At 31.7% G+C, this 14,175-nt stretch overlaps 1 protein-coding gene across 1 annotated transcript in view; it reads left to right on the top strand.

The window, feature by feature from the left end:
• Positions 1-14,175, top strand: part of LOC139497850 (uncharacterized) — a 497,218-nt gene that overhangs the window by 130,186 nt on the left and 352,857 nt on the right. The gene's annotated exons all lie outside the window — the stretch shown is intronic.

The raw sequence follows: 14,175 nt of genomic DNA, 5'->3' as shown, positions 1-14,175 counted from the left end.
AGATAATGTGTCAAAAAGACCAACGGTTTTAAGTAAGCTTTAAGTTTTGCAGTTATTGGTTTAATTTTTTTTAAAAGAGGTCGGGCGCTGTAAAACGCTTGCAATCTTTTGTTTAAATTATTATCTGCTGATGTAATTTTTTTCTTTCTATTCCACATTTAAGCCGGATGTGCGGACCATCTTCTTATTTTGAGAGCCGACCATCTTTTTATTTTCGGAGGTGGTCGCCTTTTTGTTTCAAATATCGGATTTTTTTTCGATTCCGCACTATAACATCTCGCTTCGATGATTTGCTTTCATTGACAAACAAGGTGGATCGTCAAATTTCAATATTTCTTTTATAAATCGGACGAAGAAATACGCACAGGACGATAGTGATACGGAAAATTCGGAAGCAGGACAAATCGCACCATTGGCAAATTGCCCCAAACCTAATCGCCCCACTTTTTTACCAACTCGCCTCAAAAATACAAAGCCACGTCATATGTAAACAAGAAGCACAAACAGGTATGCAGAAAAAACATATTAGCAAAAATACTAAAAATATTATAGAACATTAACAAAATGAAGTACAAAGCCATGTCAAATCGATACCAACAAAAGAACAGACTAAACTATAAAAGTAATATTCGAAAAGACAAAAAAATTACATTAAAACAACTTTTTTTTAAATTTTAAACAACGTCAGTTCAAAGAATCTTTACTTCAAGACTATCGTGTATTATTTGTGAAATTGATATGGGATATTTATCATCAGGCCTGGGTACCTACTGATGAATGTACACAAAAAGGATGAGACGTTCGTGACATACCCTTTGTTCATCAACTGTCTGCTCATACACAGGTGACATTTTACAAAAACTAAGTAGTTGCTGCATGCACTCAAATACCAAATAAGTTTAAAAATGTATATTCCATATGCAGTTAACGTAGGCATTTTGCTATTAAGATGGAGAAATATTGAAAATTTCAAAACTAAAAGCGAATATTTCGTCAAAGATTTTAATGCTGAGATGACTGTGCATCTCAAATTCGAGATAATGCTGTGGCAGCCGTGTATGTGGTGTCATTATATCCTAGTTCTGGGGGATAAATTAATGTAAACCAATAGGAAAGTTTGGATTGTTAATGGAAAGAACATCATCAATATATCTGAATTTGAAAATAAATGACTGCGCTTTTTTTTATTTTCTAGTTTTTGAAGGAACTCCAATGCATTACGAATTAAGATGAAGTCGGCTGTTAACCAAAAAACTTCAGCTACTGATACATGTCTGCAACATTAGAAACAAAATACTGTTTGAATGTGCAAAAAAAGAATATTTACGGTAAAAGTTTTAAAACAAAAAGGTGTGTCTCTTTAAAATTTGTCTGAAGAAATTATTTCTTTATAAACATGTGAGGAAACATCAGAATAAATATATACTGCGAAATTGTCCTTTCGTTCGTGAGATACCGCTTTATTTTAGATGTAAATCACGTTATGCAGGTACATTGTAGTTTATCTAGTTTAATCATCAGACATTGATATGACTGCCATCAAACCGAATTTTTCAACATTGGATGACATTTGAAATTTTAAAATGACTATAGGGTTTCATTGTAATACAAAACCCATAGTCATATGTAATTTCTAAAGAATAAGTTATTCAAAGAATGACAGACGACAGAAATAGCATTTATACGATAGTAACAAAATAAAACAGATTTCTTTAACAATATTAGATTAATTTCATCACGATGACTTAACACTGTTCATTTTGTTTACCGATTTACCTTTGAAAAAAAACACCAAAAAAACCTATTACACTCAGTCTAACAATATTATATACGATAGCTTTGTTATGTGTCTACAAACGTAAAATTAGAAAAGAGGGGGAGAGGTTCAGATTAAATCATGGATTTTATTTACATACGTCATTCATGTAACTTAGATTGATCAAATCAACATATTATTCGGTTTGACAATAATAATGGTAATTCAGGATTCATAAACTCTTCAAAGTTGGTATTAGATTATAAAACGCAAACAAAAATAAAATGTATCGGGTCAGAATTTGTTTTTTAACGTGTGTGGATCTTAACGTGGAAATAAATCCAACATTATGAGTGTATATACCTCATTTTCCTGTGATAAAATATGTCAATACATAAGCGTCCGTACAAGAAGAAACGAGATGTTTAGTCCGATTAAAACCAGAACAAAATCGATACACGTTCGATATTTGCATAAATGTATTTAAAAAAAAACCTGTACTATGATTACATTTAAAGCAAAACATTATAATCAAAGTAGTTAATAAAACTTGACAACTCCTATCTGAAGTCCTGATATACTTGATCATTGAAATTACAAAACTATTCTCCCCAAATGAAATGTGAATCACACCAAACAATTAAAGCTATCATCCCCAAATGAAATGTGAATCACACCAAACAATTAAAATATATATCCTTAGTATGAGATGAAATAGTCGGGTACAAAATATGTTATATGATAATGAGTACTTTGGTTCTCAGGGTTTCGGATAAGATATTCGGGTACAAAGTATTTTTATACTATTTTTACTAATTTTATGGAAAATAAGTTTGACACCTGCAATTTAATTGATCAGATACATAACTAAGCATATGCTGTTTAATTTGTCGCTACCATTCTGTATTTCACACTCTCAATGACATTTAATTATGATGACGATCTAGCTTCAAGGTCATAAACAAGCTATATTTTTAAAGGATAAATACGTTAAAGTGCAACTTCATCCAAGGATGTATTAAAGAGATTATGCATTCCAAAATAACGATAAGTTATATTTCATCGTCTGCTTGGCGAAGTATTTAGCTAGTTGTCTGTTAATAACATTAATATTAGTTAACTTCAAGTATTCTGATAAAAAAAACTAAAAAGTAAGTTAAAAAAAAATTGGAAAGTCCCTTGAAACTGACACAATCCGGAGTGTTTGTTTTTGTTTTAATGCCGATTGTGACACAGTAATGACTGCTTTTATACATGCATCGTTGTAAATATAATGGAATATGATGCGACTGTTATACAAGTGAGAGTTTTAGCTCAAATAAACCAGGTTCAATCAACCATTTTCTACATTTGAAAATGAATGTATCAAGTTGGGATTTGAAAGTCGTTATCAGCTGTACAAGGACTCCGAATTCCACAATATCACAAAATGTCAAAAAATTCAAATAGAAAATCGATTGTAAATTCTAAGAAAAAACCAAAAAAAAAACACAATTAATTTAACAGACGATAATTACTCAATTACAGACTCTTGTTTCGGGATTTTCATTTAGATATTGTTACGTGGCAGAAATTGGAACGATTAATACTGAAAGTATGTTTGTGTAATCGATGATTTTGTACTTCATCAAAAGTAATAAAATTAATTTTTGACTTCTGTCAATTAAACAAATAACTTTTCGACAACTATCAATTAAACGCTACAAATATACAAAAAAAATACAGTTAAGCTAAACACAATAATGTTGCTCAACGTATGTATAGTGGACATTTATAACTTTCCCAATGTTAAGTTGACAGGTGTTCTTCAGATGGTAACTCCTACTGATGATCAGAAATATTCAAACAATTTTGAAACGTCGGCTTTCAACATGTATGACAGATGACAGCGCATTCCATCAGTCACTTAAATATATTTAAGATGTTTTTTTTTTTTTTTTACATTTTGCTTTCATACTGACTGAATTAAGCTTGAAATATGTATATTATAACATAGTGACTTTCAATGTTGGGAGTTTCCTCTAGAATTTTTTTTATAAAACAGTAGAATAATTAAATAGTTCAGCTAATTTCAAAGATTAAAATGTATAATTATAATGACATGCATCAATTAATGAATTTGTCTTGAAAACCACCCTAATCACAGGTTATAAAACTACCAACGGAGTACAATTTACAACATGGGGCAAAATTATGTTAATCTCCTTCTATGGAAGACATAACTGAAATGAAAACAAATTATGTTTCTTTCTTATTTAAAGTCTGTGATCATCTGGGACAACACCCCTAATGCGCCTTGAAATGAGGAACTCAAAAGTCACGTGTAAACAAAAAATCTCTGTGTAGTGATATTTGACACATTTCTATGATAAACAAATGACTGAGCTGAACCATTTGTGTTGATTTAGAAAGTAAGGGAACACAGAATAAATGTGTAAAAACCATGGAGCTAGTAAATGTGATCAAAGTATCAAAATTTCAAAGAACTTATTGTGTTAAAAATGGGATTTCTTACCATGAGGATCCACATCGCAAAAGGATACTCGGGGTTTGCTAAATTACGGGAAAAATGAATCACACTTCGTACCCCGAAAATTTAAACACATATGTAAAAATGTCTCAGCTTCAAAACAAGCTTTCATACATATACAAGTTTACGATATGGGCTGTGCAACAGAAGAAAACATTACCATTACGGCCTATGAAGAAACAATTGCGCATATTGCCCCATCTGATTTGTAAAAGCAATTTTGTTTTTTTTATTCAAATCTACATTTTATATATTGATAGTGTCAACATAGAATTTATGCATCTATTTCTAATTTTTTAATACATAACTATTGGTCCATTGTCAAAAGGAGTTTTATATACTTTCTTATATTCTTCTGTCATAACATAAAAATATTTTAACTGCCTATCTATACTAAGCTAAAATTCCAAATCTTTTTGAAAATTATGGTTTAAGGAATTTGATTCAAATAAGTTCACTACCGTTATGGAATAACCGTCTCAGAGATGATATTGGATATGTTCCTTATGTCGTTACTACAATTCCATTAATTTTTCACGAGTGTGACCTACCGAATGTTTTAGCTTACCTGGCCCAAAGTGCCGCCGTCGTCGGCCGTCGTCGTTTACTTTTACCAACATCTTCTCACCTGAAAAGACTTGGTTAAATTTTCCAATCTTCCATAACGGTCAACTAACTGGTGATTGGGTTCGTAAAATGTGACGGGATGATTCCGACTAGCTATATTGTGAGCAGCAACCCTATGTTAAGAAATTTTGGATAGGAAAAGCAAGCCTGAAATATTTGATCCGCTATGTCTAGATTACCACGAGAAACAGGTTTCGTCTTAATTGTACCCTAAATTTGGTACGGTGACGAACAACCGACAAACAGTTCTAGATTAATTCAGAAAAAAATACTCCTCAAAATGATGAATTTAGTGAACGTTATCAAAAACTTGTTTGTTTTATTTTCATTGAATGGTGCAGAAAGAAAGACATTTACAGCAACAGACATTCACACCAACAAAGATTTACACACTAAATGTGCAAGACTGTTTTTTTCAGCACCTTTGGTTTTTTATTGTTATGCATGGAAGAAAAGCAAAGAGGTTATATCAATAGAAAGATCCGGTTTTGTCTATGAGTCCCGATTTTGTAAGATTATAAAAGGAGAGAACGGGTTAAATTGTGTATTTCTTTTCATACTTTTACCTTGAAACATTGTTTAAATCAACAAGTGTGGTTCGATTTGACAAAAGTGATGGTTCTTTGGGATTTTTAAAGCTCGTCAGTGTTAGTATGAGGTTAACAAATGTATCGGGTCGGGTTTGTTTTAAAACGTGAGCGGACGTTAAAGGGGAAATAAATGAATATGATATTTTTTTCGTGTGATAATAGCAGATTATTACATGGCATTTTCATATCGCATGTATCATCATCCCTAGGTGAAATATCAGTTCAAGAGCAGCATGGCTCGAGGGCTGATATTGATGGAGGACTGATAATACATGATATATGAAAAATTACATATGCTTCAACAATGGAGAAAAATGACAGATTCATATATTGATCCTTTTACGTGGTTCCAAAATAGAAGTTCAAAGATTGAAAAGTTCACGGACTTCGGACCCCAGTTTAAGAACCTTCGATATGAAATCTGCCTATGATATGCCTCAATAGAAAGGAAAACATATTTAAATAAGGACGAATCGAAAAAAAATATAATTCATTAATATACATAATAAACACTGTTTGAAAGTCAATTTGTTTGTAAATTATGTTTAAAACTTTTACAAATGCATTTAATAAATATGTTTGTTTGTTTTTTTTGTTTTTTATTATGTTACGCAATATTCTTTCCAGTATCCAAATAATTGTTTTGTATACTTCTTTGTGGTGTTTTTCACTGAAAATGTAGCATTGAGGGTATTTTTCGGAATTTGCCGATTAGCACTGGAATGCCATGCGATAACGTTACGAAAAGGCATGTGATAACAATCGAAACATGTGATACACTTTTCGTATCAGCCCGCTAAGCACCAATTCGAAAAATATGGAGTTAACGTCATTTTAATGTTATTATCATACAGTAAAAATCATATATTATTTAGTTTAAGTATATAATGATTACATTATGACATATGCTTCCGTACAAGACGAAAGGGATCATTCTTAAAACTGAAACAAAATCAATACACATTCGGCACGTGCATACATGTAAAAAAAAAGGTATCCACACTATACTTAATTTTATAGCAATATGAATTAAGAAGTTTATAATACGTGACAACCTGTGTTTGAATAATAATAGGTACTTGATATCTGTAATAACACATCTATTCTCCTAAAATCAATTTTCAATCAAATCAGGAATTATTAAATATTTCTCCTTATCACAGTGGGTATGGTTGTCCTGCGAGAGAACGTACTGTGCTGGTGATTTGGTCCTGACGGGTGCTGGTGGGTCCTGATTCTGTGCTGGTGGGTTTGTTTACATTGTATCAGAACGGCAATAAAACGACTGTTTTGTTGCTTAATTTTTCTCTGATGTGTCATAAGTACCATTCAAAGTATATTATAACAATATTATATTGCAAAAGTCGTGCAAGTTCGTTAAACAGAATTGTCCTGACGCTGTGCTGGTGATAAGAAAAACGGTCCTGGTTCTGTGCTCTGATGTCCTGGTTCTGTGCTTTTATATTTTAGTTAAAAGTGGCATATATTCAAGATCATTGATGCTGTACTGTTATTGACTAATTAGCTGTTGTCTGCTTTCTTGAAATTGACATTGTTGTGGATCTGTTTACTGTTATTATGAGAGAAAAAATACCCCTATTTTTTTAATTTTTTTTTTAAATTAACTGTAATCTTATTTATTGGCCTGTTAATGGAACCCTTCTTGCCCCCTTTTAAGATAAGAAAATATGTTTACGATTTTCGGGATTACGATCATTTTGCAAGATCACCAAAATACGTTGTAGTTTATACAATACTTATATAAAGTAGATGATGTGGTATGTTTGTTGTCAGTGGACAAATTTCCATAAGAAACCAAAGGAAGCATGTGTTAACAACCATACGTCATCGTACGACCTTCAACAATAACCCATACAATAAAAATGTAAAAGGTTTTACATAAAAATGGAGAGCAAAAATATAGAACAAAGGACTTTCTGAGCGTTTGAATCATGTCTTTAGCAGCTTAAAACACATTTGTTTGTGAACAATTGAGTGCTGACTATAAGAATGACAATAGTATTGCGGGTTTGTTTGTTTGGTGTTTTTTTTGGGGGGGTTGGGGGTGGGTTCGGGAGGGATGGGGATAAGTTAGAGCGATGTTACAGTGAAAGCTTGGAATAGTTTCCCGTAAAATTTAAAAGTTGTATCGTAAAAGAAAAATGTATCTTATAGCTGTTAAGAATCACTTGCTGTTAGATTTTTCCAACATATTTTTTTTTGTCTAAACGGTTATCAGGTATTTTTTTTTTTTCGAAAGTTCGATGGAACACTAAAAAAATCACTATTTTATGAAAGAGCAGGCTAGAATATGTCAGAGAATAAAGACGAGATAACCTAGAGAACACTAACAAAATTAAGATTTCTTAGCTTTTTCATTTCAAAATAAATATTTTTGATAAAGAATTACGGGGGAGGAAGTGAACAATGTGTCCTTCTTTTCTATATTTAAATATTTTTCATGAATAAAAATAAAATGTGCCTTGATTATAATTGAAAATGAGTAAATGGAAAAAATACCCAACTAAAATACACTTTTATTTTAATATTGGAAATATCACTAAGCTTTTAAGTTTTGTGTGTCAAACACACCATCTCTGTAGTAATGACTCCTTACTAAGATATTTCACTTCATACATTTTTTTTTCTGCATTTTTTTATATTGTGAATTCATAGAATTATTATATTATAATATAGCCTTAATTCATATTTAAAAAAAACTGAATCTAAAGCCAGATATATCAAACATTTTTGTTTCCATCTATCCGTTTTCAGGACTTTAACAATCAACAATAACACGCCTGGAAAATGCGTACTCGGTTGTCTGAAATCGACCATTTTTAGACACCACAGGCTCCTAAAAAAACAAGCCGGGGTGGGGGTTCAAAGATGCAAATGAAGTACTTATATCAATAGTTTATCTTTTCGTGTACGGTTTATGACCCCTCCTGTGGCCTGTCAATTCCGAAATGTGCAAACTGCAATAGTATCAAAACAGCACAGACAATGAATAATAAATATAATATTGTCCATATATCAAGGGGAAACTTCTTGCAAAGCATTATTATTTATGATTCATTATTGTATTCAGTAGAAAAATAGAATTTAGTGAAAATAAAATCACTTTTTTTGTAGAGAATTCACAGACCTTTGTACAGAGATTTTTGTTATGTTTAGCATGGGATCAACACAATGGTTCATTACCGAGTAAAAAAAAATCAAAATGTCTATCTACCTTGCACATTTTAGAAAATTCAGATCAGATAACGAAACTGGGTCCAGCAACATTTATAAGTAATTTAAGATTGTGACCCTCACAGTTTCCATTCACCACAAATATTCTCGTTACAACGAATCATTTTAAATACAAAAATACGTGTTGCAGCCTTTTGTTTATCTATTAATATATGTATACGGATAAAGTTATGAAAGGCAGCAGGGTCATCAGGGTGAGGAGTCCATGTCATCTGAAATAAATGCTAGGCATAGATCTAGAAAGCGACAGATAATCATGACATTAAAAAAGTCTCTTCTTTTTGACTTTTTTCGAACAAATCGACACATAAAATGAATTATATAGTATTGTGGAATTTTTAACTTATTTTAGATACTATATATTGTTATCTGATATTGGACGAAAGATGTTGCCCTTTTATGTTATTATGTAATACAAGTTCAGATCATTTGAAAACACATATTAAACAGCCAAATGATGCACAAGAGCTAAAATAGGAGTTATAGATCCTGTTGGCAACAATTATCTGGCTAACTTTATTGATTTTGTAACATTTGTTTCAAATATGACCAACTTCCTATCCAAAATCACCAGCACCGTATCAGGACCCACCAGCACAATGACAGGACCCACCAGCACAGTATCAGGACATGAATAAATTGAGAAAATGCTAAATTTTAATAAAATGCAATGTTTTTTCACAAAATTGTTTTGTCGTGTGGATTGCGGTATAGAAAGCGGACTCAATGAGCATTTTTGTTTTACTTTTTCAGTTCGAGATTTTCTGAAAATGAGCATTTTTGTGTTACGCTTACTGAAACAGTTTAGAGGGGCAATTTTTTAATTGTTTATATATGAACCCATAAGAAACGATATTGAAAAATCTCAACTGTTTTCTTCCATTTTTCATGAGTGAAAACGTCATAAATCATCATTTTCGTCTTTGTTTACATTTTTTCATTGATCACCAGCACCCGTCAGGACCAAATCACCAGCACAGTACGTTCTTTCGCAGGACAACCATACCCACCGTGCTTATTTTGAGATAAATGTGTCGGGTACAAAGTATTTCACATGTTAATGAGTACTTTAAAATTCAACTTTATGGAAAACCCACCTCAATATTTTCGCCGAACTAACTTTGCAAACAGCTGAACTTTAATTCGGTCATATACATAACTTAAAATACGAGATTCATTTTGTTGCTATAGGCTTATTATTTTTTCCACTATAAATGACATTTAAATTTTAATATGATCAAGTTTCAATATCATAAACAAGCTACATCATCTAAATAATGTTTTAACAATAATAACAATGATGAAAGACCATACTAGCTAATTTAAATATAAAACATATTTATATTATATGATGTGATATATTTTATCATCATTTATCCACAATCAGTTTAACAAAATTGTATTTACTAAATGTTATTCACGTCTATACAAGTAAAAAGTATTAAAAGTAGGTACAATGGAGCTGAGGGCTAAAAACATTTGAACACAAGACAAAGTTTGTTGTACTCCTGGTTGTTTTTAATGCGCCAAATATTAATTAATTTATACCCCTAAACAAGAAGTGAATTAAGGGGAATATATCATTTTACACTTACAAAAAATCATAACCTAAATTCGAACTTTTGAATCTCGAGTTACTGACAGACGGGCGATTAACTATCATTGTTAATTCTCCACTTAAACATCTGTCTACAGAACTGATCGGATAAATTGATATCTTGGGACAATATTATTAAAAATAACATACAATTCATATATACACAAGACTTTCACAAATTGTATAAACAGTTGATAGAAATTAAACCCAATACAAAACTGATAACGACATATTCAACTGGCGTGTGTTCAACCAATTAAGTGAGGTGATTGCAACTTTAATTCATTAAACAATGCAAGATACCGGAATCATGTTTTGCATTATTTTACTGTTGTTTTTTTTATTTAACATATATATCGAAACCAACTTGTTCTGCTGTTAGTCATGTGTCCCTTTAATATTGGTACTATGTACGGGTTGCAATAATCTTGTTTCTTATTTTCTTTTTGTTAATAACTCTTTAACGTTTGTACTAGGTTACAATTTTTTTTTATTATTAGGACATTATAGCCAAAATGCAAATCTGAAACGATACCATTGTTACTTTTATAATCAAAACAAACTCAAAATTTGAAAAAAAAATAATCGAATCAAAGGAGTAGGTCCGGTAATGACCGTTTTTGGCCTCAAATTTCAGGTTCATCTAACGGAAGATGTTGACCTCTTTTTAAACACGTAAGTGTCTATTCCATTTGAATCAATTAGTTTATGTGAAAGATGTAAACTGATTTTGTCATTAAAAACGATCCGTATCAAGTTCAAATATGAACAATCTACCAAACATGTCGAAAATATAATTTTCCAGATTGTTTTTGTCAAAAATGAAAGTGGCCGCATCCGTGTTCATCCAAAACCTTGATATATGTGATGTATAATCATAAAATACAACTCACAATTCAATATCAAGGATGAACAGGAATGCGGCCACTTTCGTTTTACACGAAAACCGTCTATAAAATCTAACTAAAATGATAGAATTGTGAAGATTTCAGTAATTTAGCGTGACGTCACGTTGCTAGTACTCGATATATGTGCATTGTTTTGCCAAAAAACAAGCCATATTTATGTAGCAGAATCATTCTACTGTCCGATAAATATCTCAAAGTTCACATTTTAACAATTTTGTACAACTGCTATATTTTGGGGCCAAAAAGGGTCCTTACCGGACCTACTCCTTTGTTTTAAAACGAATACGGACGTTTAAGGGGTGATCACATCAAGCTGTCTATAAAACATTCGTTTCCCCTTAGAAAAAAAATAATTAAGTGTCCGTACAAGATGACCTCGATCAAAATATCGTTAAAACTGGAGAAAAAAAACACGAAAAGGACAAATTTGATCGTGTATAATGAAAATCAACATTTTATATTGTTTTATAAAACAGGAGCAGTTTTATAAAAGTGTTATATAAAAAGAACTGCTGTCTGAAGATTGAACAATCCAATATTTAATTGGTCAAAATCACAACAAAAATTGAAAAATATTTATAAGTTTGGAATACATTATTAGGGTAAAAAGTACTTTATATGTAAATGAACTGAAAGGAAAACCCAACTAACTTTGTAATAAAATTCGTCAAACATCTGCACTTTAATTCGATCATATCACAGTGGATCATATTCATACCTTAACATCATACCTTAACATACGATATTTATTTTGTAGTGTTAAGTCTGTATTTCTCACTATCAATGACAATAAAATGTGAAAACAATCTGGTTTCAATGTGGTAAACAAGTTATTTTTGGTAACTAAGCTTAAATAAGTTTAAGTACAAGGTCTAAAAAAGATGTTATAATGAAATCATACATTCCAAAATAAATTGTATGTCACACTCTGCTGTATATTACCAAGTATTTAACTATGTATTTGTTGTTAAAATTATTGCACGTGAACTATAATAAGTCTAATGTTATGCATAATATGGGAAACGTTTTGAAAAAAGAAACACCGCTTTATCCCCTCATCTGGTTCCTGATGGTTGACGGATTGTTCATGTCCATGGGGCTTGGTCCATCTATATCAAGTATTGTCGACAGGGCCTGAAGCTAAATTGCCCTTTATCTATCCTCTTGGCTCCTGACGGAGCATAAGATCGCCACAATACTTCGCCATCCAGTTCTGTCGCTAGCCTTTGTTTCAGCTTCTCCCCAGGTGATGCTAAGCTCCTTAAGTTCGGTTTCAATCGTTCCACGCCAGATGGTTTTGGATCTTCCTCTTGGTCTCCTTCCCTGGGGTGTCTAAGAGCTGTCCTGGTGATATTGAATACAGGCATCCTGAGAACATGCCCCAGTCGTCTGAAGCGCATCTGTCGAATGTCCTTCAGGATACACATGTATTTGGGCATTTCAAGGAGATGTTCATCTGAAATCCGGTTTGGCCAGAAGATTATGCAGATCGCCTCAGACAATTGTGGTGGAAACTTGAGAGCGATCTCATATCTGTTTTTGTTACTCTCCAGCATTCACTTCCATACAGAAGGACACATTTATCATTACTGTTATATAGCCTGTTCTTTCTTTTTCCTGTTGTATTGTTTGGACTTTCCAATGGGTCGTAGTCTTGGTAATGCAGGTCTTGCCTTTGCTAGCCTACTTTTAATATCTTTTTGTGTCGGATCTTCTGTACTAACCACAGTTCCTAGATAGATTGTGTAAGTAAAGATATATTTTTTTTTCTTCAAAAGAGTATTTAAGGCAAAATTTCTGCTCAATTAGAATAAATTGTGTACATCAACATCATGTTAAATGTGACGTCATACAACGATCAAAACTTCGACTGATGACTACGATATATCTACTGGGAAATAAACAGTAAATTCTAGCCAAATAAAAAAAATGCTGGTTTTTGAAAAAAAGAATATTGCATGTGTATAAAGGGAAGAGCGGTATATAACATGCAATTTGATTGGATGACATAACAGATTCTACAAAATATATAATCTCACCGACTACCTATTAACTAAGTGTATTAATCAGCTTACATCTGCAAAAGGACAACTTCAGCTTTAGCAATTTAACGACAAAGATTTGTCCCGGTAAAGTGTCTTACAAAATTAAAAAATTTTGTAATTATACATGCTTTTTGATTTTTCGAACAGTGTCATATCCCCTATAATCAAAAGAGTTTTGTTTCTTCTGTAAAAAGATATCTTCCAATGGAGTAATCAAATATTTTATTCGAAGTAACAGATGGACGGACAGACCAACACTGAATGTTCGATTAACACATTGAATGTACTTGTCGTGATCAATCATCAGGTTAATTGCATTGTATTATAAAACAAATTTAAATATCTGTGTGCAACAAGAAACGACAAATATATCAAACTTTAACACGTTTAATTAGAATTTCAAAATATTACATTACAGCGTAAACACTATATTATATATCGTCTTAAAATTGGAGCTCCTCGATGATAAATTGTTTCATTGCAAACTATACTAAATGTGTTGCGCATGCATTAACAACATTTTTTTTTTTATTATTTGGATCTTCACTTATTCGTCTGTCTCTTAATACTCCTTATTTCTAATATGTTTTGGGAGTATAAATTATTTGCAATTTAGTTAGTCTTCAGATTTATAACCTGTTGCTCGGCGTAACTTTATTTAAGTAATCATAATAATACCAGTTCCAAGAAGCTTCAGTTCAAAAAAAAAATTGACCTGTGTTATTAACTGCATTATAAAAACATAGATTAGACATTTGAAAATTAAAACTTAAAAAAAAAACCCGAATACTGTTATATCTGATGCAGGGCAAGCTCGTGTTGATTTTTCATAAAATGTATTGATTTTCGAGTTTCAGTTAATTTCAT

This window comes from Mytilus edulis, chromosome 12, assembly GCF_963676685.1.
Source record: "Mytilus edulis chromosome 12, xbMytEdul2.2, whole genome shotgun sequence".
NCBI lineage: Eukaryota > Metazoa > Mollusca > Bivalvia > Mytilida > Mytilidae > Mytilus > Mytilus edulis.
The sequence above is the reverse complement of the archived record's forward strand: the minus strand, read 5'-3'. Positions and strand labels throughout refer to the sequence as shown.